We start from the raw sequence: 18,119 nt of genomic DNA, 5'->3' as shown, positions 1-18,119 counted from the left end.
GAGAGTTAAAGAAAATGTGACTTCAATTTGAACCTGGGGGCTGCTAAGGGCTAGACACCCGGGCACCACTTCAAAGTAGTTCTCTTTTACGAAGATGCTTCCTTGTACTTTTCTTCTCATTAAGGAGAGCTCCAAATACCAGGTTGTTGAAGAGCATTATCATCATTTTTAGTTCCAGATTCTCCTGGTCATGAAATAGATACACGCTTATTCTCAGGAGGAGAATCTAGGTGGCGTGGCATCTACTGAATGAGTACCGACTGCAGAGACTTTGACTCTTCCGTTGGCTTCCCCTAACATTGCCCACTTAGGAATCAGAGTAAGAGATGTGTGCGCGCGTGTGCGTGTGTGCGTGTGTGTGTGTGTGTGGACGCTCGCGTGCCATACGGCCTACATTGTGAGGTACGGGAGGAAAAAAATGTCCGATGTTAGAGAACTGTAACCTTTTTTGGCAGTTTCACATCACCAATGAATTGTTACCTCTTTCACATTTTTTTTTTTTTTTAATTTTTTTTTTCAACGTTTTTTATTTATTTTTGGGACAGAGAGAGACAGAGCATGAACGGGGGAGGGGCAGAGAGAGAGGGAGACACAGAATCGGAAGCAGGCTCCAGGCTCCGAGCCATCAGCCCAGAGCCCGACGCGGGGCTCGAACTCACGGACCGCGAGATCGTGACCTGGCTGAAGTCGGACGCTTAACCGACTGCGCCACCCAGGCGCCCCCCTCTTTCACATTTTTAAAGCCTTAAGTTTACCTGACAAAAATTAATGAACAATGGAAGAGCAGCATAAACACTTGGAATTATCACCCAGGACATCTCGTACTTATCAATTTATGCAGAATGACCGGCTCTCTTGGAAGAACTCATTAAAGTGGAGAACGGGACTTCTGGCCCGTAATTCTTTCTGGAAGACCAGTCCTAGATGTCACTGACTAATTGGGCTAATTGGAAGAGAAAAATGGCGCAAAATGTTCCTCCAACATATACATTAATTTGCTTTTATTTTCAGCTGAGTCCTTCATATCTAATTGTGATGATTTGTAGTTCTGAACAAATGAGAGATTCTAAGGGGAAAAAAACATTTATAAAGGATAATTCCAAAAGAAAATAAAGATGAAGAAGAAGAAGGTCAAAAGTGCTATAAAATCTAAAACATTATTCTTTTGACAACCGTTTTAAGATACCACAATCAGTTAAAACTCACTAAAAATATCATCTTGAACACTCTCAGGAACTGAGAACTGCGTGTCCCAAATAATTGTCAACATGACATAGAGCTTTTGCTTTGCTGTGAGGCAGTTCCCAACTGACAAATGAGTTGTGCTCAAAAAGTTCTTTTGAAGTTAATTGTTCGGAACTCAGGCCAGCTCACAAAAGAAAATTAACCCTAAACGCTTCTTGCTTTGGTTTCCTCGGCCGACCGTGCAGAGTACCAAAGACCATGGGGGGTTCAACACCGAAATATATTGTCTCACAGTTCGGGACGTTACAGGTCCAAGATCAAGGTGCGGGCAAGTTGGTTCCCATTGAGGCCCGTGAGGAAGAGTCTGCTGTGTGCCCCTCTCCTCGCATCTGGGGATTTGCCGGCAATCTTTCGCATCCCCTCCCCCCCGGGTGTATATCCGTCTATGGGTCCAAGTTCCCCTTTTTTATAGGACAACAGTCATACGAGAGGAGGGGCCCACCCTGCTCCAGCAAGGCCTCACCTTAGCTAATTACATCTGCAACGACCTTATCTCCAAATGAGGTCACAATCTGAGGTCAAGGTTCAACAAACGAATCTGAGGGGGACACAGTTCAACCTGTAACACTCCCAAAGGGCCCTTCGAGCACAGGGTCACTGAGAACCTGCTTCTGCCAGGGGGGCCAAGGCGGGTAGTAATGCCTCTTCCTCAGGCCAGGCAAGTGGCCCTTCAGCTTTCACCAGAAGATGGGGGTGGACTGCGGTGCCAGGAGCTTCTCGGGGCTCACAGCTCCACCTGAGGTGGGGGAAGCGGGAGAACAGGGCCGAGCCCTCCGGCCCCAGGGAGCTGTGAGTTCTCCTGGCCAGCCCAGCTAGTCAGGGTACTGGAACACAGTACTGGAGAAGGTGTGGGTCCCCTCTGAAGGCACCCGGCAGAGATTCTCCAACCTCAAGCACAGCAGGATCCCCTGGCTGGCCTGTTGAAACAGACTCCTGGGCCACAGGGCCGGTTTCTGGTAGGTTTGGCATGGGGCCTGGGATATTGCATTTCTAACAAGTTCCCGGGTGAGGCCGACGCTGTCGGTCATGGTCTACTATCTGCGAATCATTGTCCCGAGAGACACATTATTGAAAAGATCTGCTTTCTGATTTAAAAATAAAAATGTGCACCCCCTGAGGAGAAACCTCCATAGGAAGAGGGGCTCCAGGGGGTTGAACAGTAGTCTCCCCAAAGACAAGTCCGCCAGGAACCTCGGGATGTGGCCTGACTTGGAAAAAGGGCTTTTGCAAATGTGTTCTTTTAAGTTTCTTTATTTTGAGAGACAGAAGGAGAGAGACAGGGAGGGAGAGAACCAGTAGGGGAGGGACAGAGAGAGGGGGACAGAAGATCGGAAGCAAACTCTGCGTTGACAGCAGAGAGCCGCGGGGCTGGAGCTCACGAACTGTGAGATCATGACCTGAGCCGAAGTTGGACGCTTAACCGACTGAGCCACCCAGGCGCCCCTGCAAATGTTATTAAGGACCTGAGATAAGATCATCCTGGATTAACCAGGTGGTTCTAAGTTCAATGGTGCACGTCCTTGTAAGAGACAGAAGAGAAGACACAGAGGGCACGAGATGACAGAGGCAGAGATGGGGGTGATACCACCACAGACCGAGGAAGGGCAGGAACCCCCAGAAGCTGCAGGGGGAAAGGAAGGGCCCCCCGCAACCAGGGACTTCAAAGGGAGCGTGGCCTTGCCGACACTTGATTTCTGTGAAAGGATAAAACTTCTATCGTTTTGAGCTACTGAGTTTGTGGTAATCTGTCACGGCAGCCCTGGGAAACTAATACAGGGAGATTCTTTGACTAAAGATTAAATAAGCCTCAACTGATCCAAAGACAAGGCCATTTTCCTAATTTTTCCCGGAGACAGATAAATCACAAATTAATACCAGCCACCCTTCTGCAGTCTCTCGCCCTAAAATTAACATGCTTCCAAGGAAATAATATTGCATTACATAGAGAATCTGTGGGACATTTTCTTCAGCAGCTAGTAAAAATGTGCTCCGTAGAGGGGTTTTATATACAGTCAAAACACTGTGAAACCATACAAGGTCGTAGATAGGAGGAGCTATGGCCGGCGGACCCACAGCTGGGGCCCCAGGACTCCCCCAGCACAAAGCAGATTCTGGCACACGACCCACCTCTCTCAGAGTGAAACGGGGCCCCGTGAAGCCGAGAAGCCAGAGAAACGCCAGCCACCGACAGAACTGAGCAGAGAGAGAGAGACCTGAACACACAGAGAGAGAACTGGACCCAGCCACGGTGAAGAGGAAGGGGTGCCCGGGGATCCTTCAGAGCACTCAGAGGTGGCCGCGCTGGGGAGGACCACAGGAGCCAACAGGCCAGAGGGCAGAAGCAGAGGACACTGAACCTTCCGCCTGCACCAAAGCCACACTGCCACCGTGGAGTGGAGGCAGTCTGGAGACGGTCCTGGCCCAAACCCTTCAGCCCTTCCCGTGCTCACGAGTCAGGGATTCGTGGATCTCAAGGCCCATCAGAGAACGGGACATACAGGACCAGGCAGGTTCTGTGTTAATCACGGGATTCATTCTGGAAAAAATGAACTTGCCTCCAGAGGACGTTCAGGAGTCGCCCCAAGTCAACACAATAAGATGACGCAGACCGGAGTTTAAACGACCGTACCAAGGGGAAGAACCAGGCCCTCCCAGCATAGGTCCTTGTATTCTGTGGGCTGGTATCATCCCTTCCTGGCGCTTTGGAGACACAGGGAGGGAAAGGAGAGTTTCCAGGAAAATCTACTACCGAGTACATGTCACCTAAGCAGAGACTGCTAATATTCTGCAGGAAGTCATCAGGGCCTTACAAACAGAGGGAGCAAACTGCAGCCCAGGTGGCCATGGGGCCCAGAGGAGGGTCAGCGGAACCTGGGAGGAGCCCCCCAACCCAGACAGGGCCAGAAGAGGAGCTCCTCCCAAAACACAGGCCATGAACTCACTGCCCGAGGAGGCACAAAGCTGGATGGCACATCCCACTGCACTGCTTGTGTGTCTCAGTAAATAAACACGTTGAGCAACACACACATCACACATAATCTAGTATCGATGATAGAGATGTATTAGTAAAACTGTATTGTGTTTTGTGTATTAATGTCACATGTAACGTGTTAATAGTCACATACATTATACATGTAAGAGAACAATACATTACATGTATTGCATATATTAATAAATTACACATGTGTCTATTACACTATCTCATAAATTATTTATGTATATAGCTATGTCTACCCGTCTCTATCCATCTGCCTCACTCCAGAGTGTAGCGGCCCTCAACACATCCCTTCGTCCGCCTTCATAAAATTCTATACGAGAAGCTCTATTCGACTGTCGTAGACAAGAGGTCCTGAGTGTGCCTGGCAGACAGCGTGTCATGAGACTTACTTCAGCCTGGATGTGTGATGTGACTCGCTGCTCTGTACCCAGAAATGGGAAAGAACCTCCTGGTTTCGGTGCCATTTCTGAGTCGGAAGCGCTAATGTCCCCTTCAGCAGGTGTCTAGAGAAGTCAAGTAGTGGTCAGGAGGGTCCCGTTCCGTTCACTCTGCCTGCTTTCCAGATGGGTTTCTCCAACCCTCATCACACTTGACTTTCCTTTCTTGCTCCAGTTCAGACAAGCCCTGGGGCATAAGATGAGACAGTGATGCCTCCTTGCTGCCCCGCCCCCCAGGACTTCGTCTTCTCCATCCATTTCCTCCGGACAGCGTGGGACACAAGATAATGGACGCTATAGACTGCTGCCTGCCTTCACCCCAGGAACGTCACACTGACTCCCGCTTCTTCCACCGGCCCCTCCAGCCTGTGTAAACAGACGTGGTTCACCCCACGGCAGCCACAGGGTCTAAACCGATCTCCAGTGAAAGGGAGAACAAGATCAGAGACCGCTGTGCCCACACAAACCACTTCATGGCTAGGCCAACACTCTAAGGGAAGCATTAAAAATACACACATTTCGAGAGGATGATTTCTTCCTCTCCATCTCTACAACAGAGCTCTAATAGTTGGTTTTCTTGCACATCATTTTTCCTAGTAATTAAAAATGATGGCACAGTATGTAAATGGCCTAAAATCTCAGTGATAGAGAGGGTGTTTGAGTCTCTTGTTTATAAATACTATCAGTTTCCTGGCAGTGAAGGAACTCAATTTACTAAGACCAGCAGAAAGCACTTATATGATAAACCTACTGTTCTGGTTTTCCTTAGAAACATTTGTAATCTACTCTATCAGGGATGGAGATTTTCTATTAAAAATATATCAACACCCTCATAAAGGCCATTTTCCCCTTGCAATTTATTCTGAGTAATAACATCCAAGCCATGAATTTGTTGACAATCAATTTTTTTGCTTCTCTATGCAATTCGGCTGAAGAGTATCTTCGGCTCAAACCCAAAATAACATTCAATTACCAGGTGTGGTGACTGCACACCCTGCGATGCTCCCTGTTTTGTGGTGACATATCTACATATCACCACTGGCCCTACAGCCTGAGCCTCGCGAGGGCTTGCTGTTCGACTTTAAATGGGTTTAATTGACTCCAAACATGAGAAATGTGAGTATTGAACCTCAACTACATCATGAAGAATGTCTCCGGGGTATAGACGTGTGAAAGAGTCACTTAGATGTTGATGAGGGGCGCCCTCTTGATCACGTTTTTCATCATAGAAAATACTGAAAGGCATGAAACCAGTGAGTCTAGCGGCTTGAGTAAAGAAACTCAAAGATGGGGATGCTCGAGGCTGCCTCCCGCTTCATTCTGGAAGGTTGCTGGGATGGACTGTGGTAATTCTAGCTTTTATCCGCCCCGCCCTTTCCCTTCCCCCCCCCCCCCAATTTCTTCCAGTAACGAAACCCCCTTGTGAGAAACTCTTTCCAACCAACGTATTTAAGACTTATGACTCAGGCTTGGTCCCTCCAGGAAACACAAGCCCCTGACCACAGTGATTACTTCAGGGACAGACACAGCCACTTGGGCCAGAGAAAGTGGTCCCCCTCCCCCAACAGGGACATGGCTGGAATCATCAGAAAGGAGACACCCTCCACGGATTGCTAGCATCATCACCGGGAAGACATGAGCCCAGGTGTGCCGGCAGCAACCTCTGACAACACATGGACAACCTACCTGAGAAGGAGAGAATTCGAAGAAGCAGATTCAGAAGGTGAAAAGGCTGATTCTAACTACCTGGCATCAGCCCAGACCCCACAGATTAAGGGCTGAGTCCCATAGGAATGCCCTCACTTCAGACACCAACCGAAAGTCTTAGCCTCTGGCATTTTTGACCAACAGACTGGCTATAAACGAAGGGTTCCCATGACCCCCTTCTCGGGTTCAATAATTTGCTAGGAACAGCTCACAGAACTCAGGAGTGTTTGACTTACTATTTGGAGGTTTACTATAAAGGATACAACTCGGGAACAGCCAAATGGATGCACAGGGCGATGTGTAAGGGGGAGGGAGGGAGAGAGGCTTCCAACCCCTCTCTGGGCACAACTTGATGTACTCAACAACACAGAAGCTTTCTGAGCCCTGTGGTTTCGGGTTCTTGTGGGGGTTCCATTATGTAGGTATGATCGATTAAATTCTTAATCACTGGTGATTAGCTTAATCTCCAGCCCCTCTCCATTCCCTGGAGATCAGGGGTATGGCTCAAAGTCCTACCCCTCTAATCCCAGGCTTGGCTTCCCTGACAACCAGCCCCATCCTCCACAGTCACCTTAATAGTATAAACTCAGGTCTGGTTGAAAGGGCTTTATGATGAATCATGGGAGATGCTCCTCTCACTCTTAAATTCTAGGGATCCTAGGAGGTCTGTGCCAAGAATTGGAGATAAAGACCAAGGATATAACTCTTATTACGTCACAATATCGTATAGGCAAATCTTGTCTGAGTTTTAAGGGTGACAACTTTCAGACCTTGGGTCGTCGGCTAATTTCAATGCAAGAAGTAAGTAAAAACAAAGATTTTATTTCTCATTTTTTGCTTTTTATTTTTGTTTTTATCTTGCCTTATTGGTGTTCTAAGAATGTTAAGATATACTAGGACGAGCAACAATCGGACATAAATTGTCTCAAAAGGCATTTCTTGAGCCGAGTTCTAAGGCGGCAAGGGTTCCCAGTGACGGTGTTGGTGAACAGGACTTTGCGCTCTGTGTTTGGACATTTGTGCTTCTCTGCTGTTGTTGTCCAGGGCCTGAAATCTGTGCAGAATCAAGTAAATGTTGGCTCATCGTCAGAATCTGACCTGCTCGGATAAGGAAAGATGGTGGCCGTGGCAAGATCGCGGTTCCTGGCGCGTGAACCATGGCTCGTGGGCTATCTGGAGGCTGGTTTCTCCCAGCGCCGCTATTAACAAGATCATTGCTACATTTCCCTTTCTGACATGAATAATTTATTTGTGGCCACTCTCCCTGAAATCTCACAGGAGGTACAACTCCTTCCTTTTTGTTTTAAGAAAGTTGCTGTGGGGGCTCTTGAGGGACAGGGGCTTAAGCAAAAAATAAACTAACAGAAATCATATGTAGTGGCATATGTCGACTCAGCAAATGTGAATTCAGTGTTTCTTTCAAGAACGACATTATGCTGGGGGAGGGTGCAAGGGAGGAAGAGACATACAGAAATGAACCACCACCCTGTCCCCACTGAGTATGCAGTCCAGTGGATGCGAGGGAAGGAGCTTAGGCAAGAGACGGAAGACAAACATATACATCTAAACAGTAAGACAGCAATAAATAAATAAATAAATAAATAAATAAATAAATAAATAGATAGATAAATAGTAAGACAATAAAAATATACCATAAGAAAAATAAAAGACAGCTAAAATACAGGTAAGCTAATATTTAATAGGGGGAAGATAGGGTTTTTTTTCAGATGTTTTTAGATACGCATTTCCCAAAGTTTGTCCTATAAAACACTCATCTGATGAGATGCACCTTGAAGAAAGGGTTCTACGGTCCAATATATTTACGGGAAATGATGATTTCCATTATGTCACGATTATCCCACCTTACAAATCCCCAATATATTCTAGCTTATTCAAGGCTCTGATTAGTTCTACTGAAAGGAAACTATTTAACACAATATTTCCCAAAGTTACCTGACTATAGATATGATGGGAGTTCTCTATGGAAGATATTCCAAGTCATGCTAATATATATCACATAAGGAAAGCTTCCTGATTTCATGGTACAGACCCAGACGTTCCATAAGATTGGATTTCTTTGAAATCCCACAGATTGTTACCTCAACTGTTGGCTTCAAATTAGTTAGTAAACCTGCTTTGTTCCACCAAAAGAGAAATGAATGAATAAATGAATGAATGAATGAATGAATAAATGTCATGACCTTTGCTAAGAGATGGTGCACATTCTACTAAAATTTCAGATGTGTTTAAAATTTGACAGGGGCCATAAACAGCAAAGAATGGATATCTTCAAATTTTTGTTTAAACAGAGGATTATACACACATATGTCTGTATACATATATATTTCACATGTATACATTTGTGTATAAATATCCATGTGTATTTCATCTGCCACGTGTACATATGTAGGTACATGCATTTGTGTACATATCCCCTTCATGTGCTCACTGTGATCATTAAGAAGCACTTGCAAATTCATGCGGTTTTAAAAAAATTATCATCAAGATATGCTTTAACCCACTCTTCGTATTGTGAATGGCCAAGCTCTCATTTCAAAGAGGAGAAAGTAGATGGAAAGGAAGGGTGAGAGGGAAGCATCAAACAAAAGACTGGGGGTCACTAGGAACGTGGCCTAAGTCGGTTTTGAGAACCAGAGGAAGGCCAAACACTGACATGATCCAGGAGCATGGGAGTGTTTATCACTTGACAATTGCTGTATATCTGTCTGTCGGTGCTGTTCTCACCTCGGAGCTGTCTCTGATTCCGCGACCCTGCTCAGAAACCCCCGGACTGTCGGCACTCATTTAAGCTCTCTGGGAGGTACTGTCTTCAATAAAGACCTCTTGCTCACCATATCACCGGGGAGGGGGTTGCTCGGTATAGCCAAAATACAGATGCTGGCCTGCAGGGGATCTCCAGACAATAAACTGAAGCTTTGGAGCCTGGGATGGAGTAGGGGTCCTGATGCTCACTCCTTCTCACCTGTAGATTAAAAGCAGACGGGGAAATGGTCATAATGAGGATCGAGGAATCGGCTCCTCACCTAAAACAGGACCGGACAACAGTCTGGGCTGAGGCTGCAGGAAGCCTTCTCTCTCCGGTGCTAGACCCTGAGACTTCCTCAGAAAAGTGCAGGAGCACAGGCCAACCCGGACTCTCATCACTGCACAGAGAAAGTGCAAGAATGAGGGAGAAGGCACCTGCTCCTAGGGAAGCCCTGAGCAGTAGGAAACAGGAAGTAGGAGAGCTGGTATTAGCCACTGCGCCAGAGCCAGAGAACCTCCCAGATACAAGCAGAGCCCTTGAACCTTGCCCTTCCCTCCTCAAACGGCACAGGCATGGACAGTGGCCATCCAGCTCCCATCCTAGGCGATGCCCCCTCCCTGGAGCCCATCAGCAGGGAGAGAGGATCTGGCCTACTCCCTCCAACACCCACCTTTTGTGGGGATCTCTCTGGAGACCCAAACAAGGGGAAAAGGTTCTCATCAGCAGCATACATGCGTATATATATGCATCCATCACAAGTGCAGTAAACCTGTCCCCTGTAGAATTTTATATTTAAAAGGACATAGCTCTACCTGATTGGCAAGAAAAGGATTATCTTTCATCTAGAGATGGTCATCTCCACATAGATGGACTGGGTTACTTGTCAAGAATTATGTTTCCCTGAGCCTTGCACTGAATGTCAACAACAGTATTAGGAACTGAGCGCCCACAGAGCAGGGTCTCTGCTTTGTAGAACACACAATAGTATTTGCAAAGTACATTTAGCAAAGGGGCTTAGACGGGCCAAGACATTTTGTAGAGTATAATTATGCGATCTGATGTTTGACTTATCTGCGAGCCCTCACCATATTTTGTCCCTTTTCAAGTCAGCAAGAGCTCTTCTTCTGGGTGCCTTCAGGTCACATGTTTGAGATCCATTCTTCTCCCTTGAAGTAATTAAGCTTTATTTGCCGGTTTCATGGAATTCAAGCAGAGGATCTGAAATACAAGACAGATAGGAGTTAACTTTCTCTGAACAATTTCAAAGAAGACTTAATGAATAACAATCAACTGAAACGAATACTTGATTGATCGACTGAGGTGATAAGCAGGAATAAAGCAAGAGCACACCCCAGAAGCCCGCGCCAGGAAGAACCCTAAAGCTATCGACAAAACAGATAGGAAATGTAAAACATTTCAATCAGTACCAACTTTGGCAGATGAGTAAACGTTTGACTAATGCATCTTATCAGTTGTAAATCAGCTTTGAACGGCCATAAGATGTCATAAGACCATCTGAAAGGAAATTGAAGGGGGGAGGAGCCTAAGTCCAAAAAAAAAATCATCATATTTTATGGCATTTGTACTGGAATTATTTCTAGAATAATGCAATTTCACAGCTATAATTCAAACTAGGTTTTAGTCTATTGGTTTAACTGCAGCACAGCTAAAATTTAGAAGTTTTTATAGTGCTCAATCCTACATAATGGTGGATAGAAAACTTAGAATTCAATTACAGTACAGGAGACTGTGCTCCTTTCTTCCCTTCACAATGGACTTCATTTGGAGACCTACTAAATAAATAGCAGCTTCCAAATTTCTAACCCAATGAATATACAAATGGGGTGGCTTACTAATCCAAAAGCACTATCAAGAGATGCAGAGATTATTAAATGCAGCATAGGAACATTACAAAAAAAGTAATTCTCTAAAAGAGTAACTCTTGTTCAGGTAAAACATATCCTGATCCTGACATAGTTTTAAATATATTACACGATAAGGAGCACCAGGGTGGCTCAGTCAGTTTAGCATCCAACTCTTGATTTCGGCTCAGGTCATGATCCCAGGGTTGTGGTGCTGGGCTCTGTGCTGAGTGTGGAGCCTGCTTGAGATTCTCTCTCTCTCCCTCTCTCTCTCCCCTTCTCCCCCACTTGCTTGCTCTCTCTCTCTCTCTCTCTAATAAAAATAAATATAAAAAATCTTAGGGTGCCTGGGTGGCTCATTCGGTTGAGCATCCAACTTCAACTCAGGTCACGATCTCACGGTTTGTGAGTTCGAGCCCCCCATCAGGCTCTGCACTGCCAGCTCAGAGCCTGGAACCTGCTTCAGATTCTGTGTCTCCCTCGCTCTCTGCCCCTCCCCCACTCATGCTGTCTCTCTCTTTCAAAAATAAATAAATATTAACAGAAAAGAATTTCTTTAAACCTTAAATATATCACATGACTAAATAATTATACAAATCCTATAAATTAACAGGCGGCATCAGAATGAATCTAGAAAGGATCCAGCTGAGAGCTAGAGGTCTCACTTTTTATCTTGAAGAAACTGGAAGGGAGAAGAAACACTAGGCCCCCCGGATACCGGCACATCTGGACACCAAGGACAGCTATGCAGGTGCAGCTACTTTAAGGGGCATCTGCTGCCCTACAGATGGGCAACTAGCAGCTCAGTGTTTTGCTTTCTCAGAAAAAGAGAAAGGGCTTACAGGATTACTTAGAGTTCAGTTTGAGAGATTATCTAATTCAAATGTCTCAGTTTGGTCCAAGAAAATGAGATCCAAAGAAACTAACTGGCTTGCCCAAGATCAGAGAGCGAATTCTTGGCGACCTGACCTACCTAGCCCAGCCTCCTGATTTCCAGGCTCTGATGGCTTATCCTACACTAGAGCCAAGCATGGCCTTCTCTCCTGGGATGGGCATCCTCTTACGACAACCTTCTCTCCTCCAGGCCCTGGATGTCTTTGGCTGGCTGAGCTGGCAGGAACCACAAGAGCACCTCGCCATCATATCTGAATCTCAGAATGGGTCAGCAGTCGGTTGTGGAACAGGTCTTGACTCAGAGGAGTCCACTGAGAGGTAAGTTCCAGCATGTCACATATATTAATGTCGGTCTGGGAGTTTCTGCATACAGTGCTTTGTCAATATACATGCATTATGCATCACGCCTGCTCAGTGAGCTAGCTGGTGTGCGAAGAACCAAGGGCTGTAGCGGCACAGCTGATAACTTCAGTCACTGTGAGCCCCCCAGGCAATGACCTGTAGCCTTCAACTATGGTCTTGTCATTCCTACCCTGGGCAGTATAAAACGGATTATTTTGAAACCAAATATTTAATATTTAAGAAAGGACAAACATAGTAAATATGAAATATGCAATAGATTTGTTTAGCCCATTAACAAAAGCACATTTCCTTCCTGGAGTTAGCCACACGGAGTGGGGGTTGGGGTTGGGGGTGGGGGTGGGATGCAGATTTATGCAAATTAGCATTGTGCCAAGAGCCTTGATTTATTTCAAAACCATGAAGATTCCATTGCTCTTGGTAAACCTTAGAGATTTTCTTTAAAGGAATCATTTGTTTGCTATTGTACTGAACGATGCTTTATTGTGTGTGTGTGTGTGTGTGTGTGTGTGTGTGTGTGTGTGTGTGTGTTACACACACTTTAATTTAGTCTTACAGCCTCTCGTCCTCGCTATCGATTTTTATTAGTTTGGTTTCATATGTATTCAAAGAGATTTGTAAGTCAAATCCACTGTCTGTTTTTAAGGATGCTTTATGTTTTAGGAATTAAATAATGCATTTTTATTTTTTAAATGTTATGTCACGCTGTGCTCACCGCAAGTGTATCTGCCACCTGCCCCCATACGACACTATTCCAACACCATTGACTTTCTTCCTTCTGTTGTACCTTTCACCCCCGTGACTTATTCATCCCATAACTGGAAGCCTGTATCTCCCTCTCCCCTTCACCCATGCCCCCATTATTAAAATACTGTACTGTTAAATGAGTTTTTAAAACGTAAACTGGATACTATACCAACCGTTTAAAAGGGAAAAGGGATTATCACAAGTGTGTTTGCATCCCACTCAAATCAAGTACGTGCAATGAACTCCGTGGCAGAGTGTTCCGGGACGGAGCAGTAGAGAAAAGCTACCTGTGGTACCGAGAGATTGCCACTGGCTTTCTCATGATCCCCAAGTAGGGTCACATTCTTTGCAAATTCTGAGGGCTGACTGACGCAGCAAGCATGATGACGGCTGCCACCAGCAGGGAATCCAGCTGACATGCCAGCTGCGCTCACTCGAGGCCGGAGCCTGTGCGAGGCTTCCTCTCAATGCAGACGGCATTCCTTCTCCTTGGCCAGGAAGTTTTGCCCGTGGTGGGTCATTTTCTCAGATACATGGATCCGATAAGGGTAAAGAAGCTGTGAGTTCTTTGGTTCTCTGTAGCAGACCCTTTTTTTAAATCCGTGGTTAGCACCGAATCCTAGTACCTGGGGTCAGATTCCTAGTTCCGGGGGTCAGAGAAGTGAGTAACTAACTTTACCAAATTGCTGGTGCTCTGGAAATCAGGCAATGGTGGAAACCTAACCACTAGCCCCTTAGGCAAGATACCCGGGGAGAATCTGTTTTCATAAGGAGATTAGGCATCAGACTTTGTTTTTGTTTTTTATTCCTAATCAAATGAATGAATGTCCCAGGGCTCTACGCTGAAGTCGACCAACACACCAACATAAAAGAAATGAAAACACCCGAAGGTGTTTCACATCCTGCCAGCTGGGTTGATCTTGTCTAGAGGCCCCAGTAACTCCTGCCTCTGCACTTGTCCTACGGCACCTGGGGAGCGCACCTACGGAGCACCCATGGGTGTCCTACGGCAGGTGAGCCACTCTGGAACCCACAGCCCACCCCACCGGCCCTCACTTGAATGGGCTCCTCTCATCTCCTTCAGGGGGCTTCAGAGAAGTTCAGAAGGTGTCACTGAACACCACAGAGGAAAGCAAAGCTTCCTAGAAAAGTACGGATGTGAGCTGGACCTCAAAACACGGTGCATAAAATGACCTCACTTACTGTAGATCAGTGTTCCTCAGCCTGCTTTTCATCATCACCTCTCCCCCACAAGGAGCCTTTTTAGCTTTTTCCTAATCGCCCTTCCCCAAGACATTTTAGTACCTGTAACTCTGGTTATGCACCTTGACCCTGTAAAAGGTCCACAAACCATTGTAATATCTACGATTTTTTTCACTCCCCACCTTGAGAATCAATTTTTGCCTCCTGGGGGGTAAGTATCACTGTAGAGAATGCATATCTCATGTGTATCCCTTGTATAAATGATGCTATTCTTCTGATACCCTACCGTGGGTAGTCAAATTCCCCTTTAAGAGAGATCTTTTTCAGTGTGGGTTACTTAAGAGAATGTGTGAATCCTCTTAGGGGAAAAATGGGAGTCCTCCAACAAATGAGCCTTGAGTTGGCAAAAGAGGAGATAGTTCATCTCTGCCATGCTTTGCTTTTTAGATCTAGACGCCAAGGAGTCCAGATGTCTTAGAAGGCTGGGAGGCAGCCCCTAACTCATGGAGAGAAGCTGAGCAGCAGAAATAACAACCTTCTTGGAGCAGGCATTCCCCAGAGATGGGAAACACCGTTTGGTGAGCTGGATCATTATTTTACATCACTCTGTACCTACCCACATTCACTGTCTCTGAATTTGTGAGTCAGCAAGAGTAGGAAAGTGAGCCGAGGGGGTAAGTCAGGAGAGCGGGCCCATCAGGACACGTTCAATGGAATCAGTGAGGGCCACTCACTCCTTTTCCTGGAGTAGTATAGACAGCTTCATAAAGGAGACGGAAACCAAACACGGCCTATGTCTCAATGTTGCATACAACCGTAGCAAGTGCTTACATCCTTGACCTTAACTGAACCAAACTAGCCTCCTCCTCCCTTTACTTATTCCGTCAACAAATATTTTGAGTGCCAAGTATCTGTGAATACTGTAAAAATGCAAAAGTCAAGAGGGATCCACTTTTCCCCCCGAAGAGCCTACAGCCCACAAGGAACGTTCAGATGATCGGATTAGTAGAATTGGTGGGTAGTGCAAGGTTCCCTGGAGTATTTGCTCCAGCTCCCCATATTGCAACCCCCCCCCACAAGACATGCACTGTTTGTTGTTCTTCAAGGATGAACTCACTCTTTGGAGGACTTCATTTCGTTTGTACTTCCAAATCCATTGTTTTTCAGGAGCATAACCAGGTGTCTTAAAGTCAAGCTGCTACCTAAATTAAGCCCTCTTCCCTCATTGCACTCTCCCTACAAAATCAGTGATTACAATCAAAGAAACAATTACCTTTCACAAGATTTGCTTTTAATTAACCTGGCTGTACCTCCTTGAAAATGCCACTACTAAGAGCACATCTAATGAGTCCTCCTGCCGTGGTAGTTGCAAGAACAGACAGACAATAAGCAAATGGCCTGATGGTGGTTCCTTCATCCTCAACACCTTAAATCACAAGAGACTCAAGTCTGCACACGGGATCCCGGGAACTGGGCCTTGCTCCAGACAGCTTTTGAGGACACGGGGTTGTTCGGATAACAGGAGAGAGGGGGCTAGTCCTGTAAGATGGAAATGTTCCTTGGGAAGAGCTGAGACTTTTTTCCTGGCTAGTTCTTAAAAGTATTATGTCAGCTTCATAAGGTGTTGTCATGCCATTCTCCCAATCTGTTGACCTTTTCACATCATTAGAACAAACCTGAGTCAATGGATCCCCTCGAGCCAGCCTCCACAGCCAACCTTAGCCACGCGGCCGCCGAGCACAAGCCCGCTAAATCTGCTTGTTCTGTTTAGAAGCTACGGAGGTGGGCACGGTGGCTAGCCTCCTGAATGATTCTTCGAGAAACCCAATTCTGAAAGTCCTTTTTTTTTCCCTATAGAAGCTTACCTACTGAGCACTTCTACATTGTCAACACATCTCTCCAGCAGGAGACCTGTGCTTTAACAGGTTGTCCTAAACATCAGACACCATAGCCTCCTCCAATGACCATCACCAAGTCGCAATCCTCTCTTGTAGTAGAATTCTTAGACATCCTTACCCTATCAGTAGAATGGCAGAAGTGTGTAGAGCAGGAAGAATTTGGGCTGCAAGTGTGTTTCCCTAGTATGGTTCTCAGCTTCCATAATTCTAGGCAACTATGCTGGGAAATTTTCCTGGAAGATTAACCATTAACTTTATCCTTTATCCTTGGTAGATCCAACACTGTGTATCAGCCTGGCCTCTAACACTGGAGACTGAATTCCTTTTGAACATTCTGAATTCTTGAGCCCTCCCAGGGCAGTTGCTAGGTTTCAGAACTTGACTTGGGGTGGCTGGGTGGTTCAGTTGGTCCAGCTCTTGATTTCAGCTCAGGTCATGATCTCACAGTTCGTGAGTTCGAGCCCCACGTTGGGCTCTGAGCTGACAGTGCAGAGCCTGCTTGGGATTCTCTGTTTCCCTCTGTCTGCCCCTCCCCTGCTTGTTCTCTCTCTCTCTCTCTCTCAAAATAAATACATAAACATTAAAAAAAAAAAAAAAAAACTTGGAGACTCTCCGTGTCTGTAAAGCAATCCGTGTGGCAACTGGCTCTCCACCTTCTGGACACCTACTGCTTTTCTCCACTTCTCCACTACAGTTACAAGTAAGTTACTCCCATGGTAGAAAAACAAAATCATCTAATTAAAAGTATATCTCTCATTCGTCCTTTAGAAAAGTTCCAGAATTCCATCCGACCCCCAAATTCCATCAGTTCAAACAAGAAAAAAAATGTATTGCCATGTAAATGAATCACCTCACAAAAACATGATATAGACTACTTTTCTTTGATAAATTTACCCATCGTCTCATATTTTCCAAAGATGAGCAAAGAGCCTCCGTTAACTCTCTTCCCTTGTTTCATTTAATTTGAGCTCAAATTTAAATGCAGTGGTTCCCTTAGAAACTATCGCAACCTGAAACTTTTATGACCAGTCTCTAGCTACGAACTCAAGCTTATTCACGAACATAAGTTTTAACATAATGTTGAAATAGAACTTAAAAACTGAGATTCTAGTGTTTTTATAATAAGGACTTATTAGTAAAGAAATGAAAAAGATAAGGAAATAAAGTTTTGTATATGAAACGAAGTATGCTGTTTCATAAAAGCCATACCTCCGAAATGTATTATATAAGTAGCTGAACATGCTGATGTCTCTTGAAATTTGCTGAGAATAAATTTGAAATTGCATTTCCATGGAAGTAATTGCCTATCCTCTAGAGCAATGGTTTCTAACTTCTTCAAAGATCCTTTTTGAATACCAAGAAATTTTAGCAAGAACTCCCACATGATCAGAAAAAGGCAGAACGCATGTGGAGAGAGACTCACAGGTCTCTGCCTTAACTTCACAGTCTGCCAGTCTGGTCTCACCAGCTGGCTTTCACAGATCCTGTGCGCTGATAGCCATAAAATTATCCAGAAATGACGGTCCCTGTGCAAACATTCTAGAACGAGTTCGTGGCTTACATTAAAGCTTCAGAGATCACTGTGTCTACACCAGATTTGCCTGCACCAGGAAACAAATGTCCTCCTTTCTTTCTTTTAGTGTCAATACATAGTCTACTATTGATGTGTTACATCCCCGAAATTTACCTTTCTAGTACTGTCTAATTAAATCTAAAACCTGTTCACCTTCTTCTCAAGCGTAGGGTTGAGCTGTAAGAACGCAGAGAATTCAAGAAGGACCTTTCTATATGCAAATAATAAGTGTGATAACTTATCATCCCCTCCATAGGGATGATTATCCACATAAATCTTAACAGTGCCATTGAGAGCTGCATTAAATCATCCCACTGGTCCGTCGCACTGTGGGTGAGAAGCTGGCATTTTTATATATTTAACCCTATTGCACTTTGACAGGAAATCACACCCTGTCCGTATGCACGATCTCTGCGAGAAACCCAGGT

General features: G+C 45.4%; 1 protein-coding gene across 9 annotated transcripts in view; it reads right to left on the bottom strand.

Moving 5' to 3' along the window:
* The window catches only part of ATPSCKMT (ATP synthase c subunit lysine N-methyltransferase), a 249,847-nt gene that overhangs the window by 40,559 nt on the left and 191,169 nt on the right, over positions 1 to 18,119 (bottom strand). For 3 of the 9 annotated variants that reach the window (XR_006221609.1, XR_006221617.1, XR_006221619.1), the window contains 3 exons: positions 10,240 to 10,372; positions 9,240 to 9,370; positions 7,215 to 7,441 (listed from right to left, as the gene is read on the bottom strand). The gene's annotated coding sequence lies outside the window, so the exon portion shown is untranslated. Of the gene's footprint in view, positions 1 to 7,214; positions 7,486 to 9,132; positions 9,371 to 10,239; positions 10,373 to 16,085; positions 16,159 to 16,236; positions 16,418 to 18,119 lie in introns of those variants that run through there. The other 6 variants (XR_006221618.1, XR_006221621.1, XR_006221612.1 and 3 more) reach the window with 6 other exon arrangements.

Source organism: Panthera tigris, chromosome A1 (assembly GCF_018350195.1).
Source record: "Panthera tigris isolate Pti1 chromosome A1, P.tigris_Pti1_mat1.1, whole genome shotgun sequence".
Taxonomy (NCBI): domain Eukaryota; kingdom Metazoa; phylum Chordata; class Mammalia; order Carnivora; family Felidae; genus Panthera; species Panthera tigris.
This window is presented reverse-complemented; position numbering and strand designations above follow the sequence as displayed.